We start from the raw sequence: 5,025 nt of genomic DNA on the forward strand, positions 1-5,025 counted from the left end.
TTTTTAGATATAAAATAATTAAAGCTTTAGGTCATCTAAATACCTAAGTTATATTTATTTTCTGAACTGTTGTATTTTTGATTATACTATGTTGGTCACTAAGTACAACTTTAATATTGTACAGGGTATTCTACAAGCTCTATGACATACTTTGACATATGATAGCTGGGTTAATTTCAAACATTTTTTCTTGTATTAGTCTGGGCGGTAGAGCAGTAAAAGTAGGCTTTAGCGTTAAAGTACTGAATAAAAAATGTATTTATTTACAACAGAAGAGTGTACAGATATTGTCTTTGTATGTGGGTATTCCAATGGGAACACCAGACAAGAAACCCGAGAATACCGACGAAGATACCCAAATAGACATCACTTTTTATTTTNGCCACAATCGGTCCGCTAGTCATTGGCGCCGTCAGTCAGCCACGCGAGCTGCCTGGCCTAGCTGTCGGTTTAGTCGCCAATATCTTCGTAATCGTAAAACAGCAAAACATTTATACTATACTGACTAATATATATACATATATATATATATATATATATATATTGTTCGATACTATAGAATGTGTTGCGATATCCCACGAACTGTTGTGACAAATAATAAGAAAAATTCAAATGAACCTAAATTTTTTCCTTTATTGTAATTTTCTTGCACATTTTTTAAAAACAATTCATTTTATTTCGGTATATTCATCACTTTTGAGGCTAGAAAGATACTGTTCAAAATAATCTAAAGGACTATACTTTTTTCAAAATCCTTTAGCCTTTCCGAATTTCTCCGTTGAGACGAAACTGAATTTTCTTTTGAGCAGAGACAACTTCTATCGTTTTTATCTTTGAAATATATTGCATCTTTAATTACATGGGTAGTACTTATGAAAGTTTAAATTAAAGGGGTAATAATATGGTTTCAAATTTGACAACAACATATAGAACAAATACTAGAAAATGTGTAAAAATAAGGATAGCTACAAAATAATAAAACTGCCACACTATAGTCAATCTCAAAAATGGGGTATATTCATAAACATAAGATCAGAAACCACATTAAGAGGCTGATTTTCAGGCGTTTCTCATGAATTTATTTGAGTGGGTCAAATTGATTAGAATTTGATCAAACTTTGACATTATTTTATTAATATTTTGAACTACATTTACAAATTTTTTCAAGTCAAAGCAAATTGGTTGTTTTCCTGCATTATTAACATGTCTTCTAAGAATATGAACCTTATTGCGAATAAAGCTTGTGAAAATTGAAGGTTTGACACGTGTTTGAGAAAAAATTTATCGATTTTCACCATTTTTTTCACTTAATTTGAATAAAAAACACCCTTAAAATTATGATATCATCCCAATTGTTGGTTCATGCTTTTTTCTAATTTTATAAAGAAACAGGCCTTCAATTTTCATAACAATCGGTTCATAACTTTTTGAGCTAAGTTCCCATGAATAAAAAAAATGTCGTTTTGAGGAAAATGCGTTTGAAATTTGAGAAAGTTATCAGTAATATAGAATGCTTTTCGATCAATCAGCGATTCCAGTGACATGTAGGCATTCTTGAATAGTTACACTAACAATTTACCTATGCAATATAGACCAGGGTCGATAAATTTTGAAACCAAAGAAAATTATAGTAGGATGAAACCCATTGGAAAAGAAAGAGAATATAACAGAAATGAAAGGAAAAATAATTTACGGGCGATCTGAGGTCGGGATGGGGTAGGGGGTGAGTTTTTAAGGGTAAAAAACGACGGTTTCCCTTGATTTCCGGAAAAACTACAAGTCTTATGGAAAAAAGTTAAATGACAAAGTTGTAGGTAATAAAAAGATCTACAACTTTTGTATTTACACTTTTTTCACATAACCTCAAAATTTATGTGAAAAATTCAAATAACCAAGTTTTTGGTTTTTTATTTTTATCTTTTACAAAAAAATTTTTTTTTCACGAAATTTGTTGAAAACTTACCTATTTATGTCCCAAACACGCTGTAATTTTTTTGATTTGAAATATTTATTTTTTCACCTTATTTTTACTTAATATCGAAAAAGCACCCTAATTTTCAATCGAAAATTCTCACGTCAAAATATCTGCTTTTTTAAAAACGTCGGTGGGCTTTTTCTTCGTTGAAATCTCTACTTTCTGATGGTGTAAAAAAATATACATTACTATGGTAAGTTTTCTCAGGAAATGCAAAGAAACGAAAGAAGATTCTACAACTTTCTCAAAATATTGTAGATGTCTTATTAAATATTAACTTTATTAACTTATTTGGTTGTTAATTATAATAGTATATTTCGACTTGTAATTTTTTTGTTTATCAATGTAACATGGAATCTTACGTTTTTCGAGTAATTAAAGTGTAAATTTTAATAAATAGCTCAAAATTGTACATAATGATTAGAAAAAAAATTTCGGATTCTAGTTCGTTTCTTTGCATTTCCTGAGAAAACTTACCATAGTAATGTATATTTTTTTTACACCATCAGAAAGTAGAGATTTCAACGAAGAAAAAGCCCACCGACGTTTTTAAAAAAGCAGATATTTTGACGTGAGAATTTTCGATTGAAAATTAGGGTGCTTTTTCGATATTAAGTAAAAATAAGGTGAAAAAATAAATATTTCAAATCAAAAAAATTACAGCGTGTTTGGGACATAAATAGGTAAGTTTTCACCAAATTTCGTGAAAAAAAAATTTTTTTTTAAAAGATAAAAATAAAAAACCAAAAACTTGGTTATTTGAATTTTTCACATAAATTTTGAGGTTATGTGAAAAAAGTGTAAATACAAAAGTTGTAGATCTTTTTATTACCTACAACTTTGCCATTTAACTTTTTTCCATAAGACTTGTAGTTTTTCCGGAAATCAAGATAAACCGTTTTTTACCCTTAAAAACTCACCCCCTTCCCTTTCCCGACCTCAGATCGCCCGTAAATTATTTTCTTTTCATTTCTGTTATATTCTCTTCCTTTTCCAATGAGATTCATCTTACTATAATTTTTTTTCACTTCTTACCATTTTTGAAGGCTTAAGCACTAGTCTAATAAATAATCCGATTTTTTTAACCTTTTAATGTGGTGTCCACCTTAAATCATTTTTCTTGTTTCTAGTCAGATTATCATCTTTTTTAACTGATTCAGTATTATTTTTCGTACAGTCGTGTGTTGTAAATAATTTCTGTAAAAGTATTCAAAATAGTTTTGAATTTGCGTTATGTACACCCTGTATCAAAACTAATTTTCTTAAAAACCCTCCTTAAACGTAATACGGCATTATCTTTAAACAACTTCCACACTATTTTACGAGCGCGTAAAGTTTGCAAACTGCAAACTTGCACTCTTAAAACCGCCCGAAAAATTAAAACCCGCCATGCCACTAAGAAGAGAGCGAATAAAGCGATTAAAACCGTTATAATAAAAAATTAATTACTAGAACGGGCTAATGGACTGGAGTGAAAAAAAACGAAGCAAAGCTCTCAAATAATCCTATTACTCATCAATAATAATCCGCGTTAAAAGCATTGCTAGGAAATCGGTTTAGTTTTATAAAATATTTATTTCGTTCTGGAGGTCAGCGTTGGCGCTGACCCTTTTTGTCGGAGCCCGGAAGGTCCGGCGACGCGGTGGACCTGCTGAAATTCGGCGCAAATCCGTTTAAGGAAAACGCCGAAAGTTTTTAGGGGTTGGCAGTCGGTAATGGCGCGAAGTTGCACCCCCTAATTTACAATGGGATTCGTGTTCGCAATTAGCCGGACGGCATTAGCGGTGATCAGGGCCAGCGGCGGCGGCGATGGGTTGACACGGGAGAAAATTGATTTAAACCTTTGTTTAAACACGCTTTAAATTGGATTCAGTATTCTGGTGTCCTATAACAGAAACAAAAGTAGTACAAATTATTCTTTCAAGATGTTGAGCTGGGATTGTCAAAGGAACATATTTAAACTGAAACTGAACTGCAAAGTAACAGGCAAAACTCTGCACCTAGTAGTGTTTTTCTTGGGCACAGCTCTTGGAACCAGTCGACTTAGGGGGGATTCATTACCTACCAAATTTCTCGTATTTTTTTATCGTTAAAGTTAGTCTTTGGTCTTTTCCCTACCACCATTCCAATCGTCAAACCTATACTGTCACCATATCGGAACAGACTACTTCACAAGTGAGGACATGTGAAATAATCTCGTCAAGAAAACGGAAAGCGAACTATTCACAGCTATACTTGCTGAAGCTTAGTGTACGTTGGTATATATTAGTCTCAACAAATTTCTCACAAAAAAGAAAACTATACAGAGTGTCCCGTTTAAAACTCCCCAGCTGGATATCTCGAAAATGGAAAAAGATAAAGATTTCTGAAAAATCCACTGTATAGTTTCAATAAATGGCTTTACTTGTGAGTACAAATCCCTTTCCTCTCAGTGCAGGTATAGATGTCGCTGCAATCCGAAAACATATTTTGTTGACAGCAGTTTTGAAAAGTGGCGCACATGAAAGATCTCTAAATTATAAGCAACTTTTGTAATATAAACAATTTTCGAAAAGCCACTAGTTTCCGAGATACTTGGATTTGAGGTAATTTTTTTTCCAGGAGGAAGATTTTTTAAAGTTAAGTTTTCAGGCATAACTACTGCAGATTTTCGTCGTATTAGATTGCTTTGAATAAAACAGTGATGAATTAATTTTATTTAACTAATAGATATCACAGGAAATTACTTCATTTAATCTTGTTTACGCAAATCATAATCTTTTCGATCAAGATAAAGTAATATTTATTTAACAAAAACTGATGCAAAATTAACAAAAATTACAAATAAACGATACTAATTCAACATAATACACGAGTCACAATAACTGTTCAAAATTGCCGCCATTTTCATAAATACATAATTCATATCTTTTTCTAAGTTCGGTATCAGTTGCCCGTAATAAAACATTTCGAGGAATAGATGTACAGCTCGAATAAATCTTATTGCACAAGTCAGCCAAGCCTTCAATTTCTGTTTGGTAAATTAGGTTCTTTAGGTAACTCCACAAGAA

The sequence above is a fragment of the Anoplophora glabripennis genome, unplaced genomic scaffold (assembly GCF_000390285.2).
Source record: "Anoplophora glabripennis isolate ALB-LARVAE unplaced genomic scaffold, Agla_2.0 scaffold413, whole genome shotgun sequence".
Taxonomy (NCBI): domain Eukaryota; kingdom Metazoa; phylum Arthropoda; class Insecta; order Coleoptera; family Cerambycidae; genus Anoplophora; species Anoplophora glabripennis.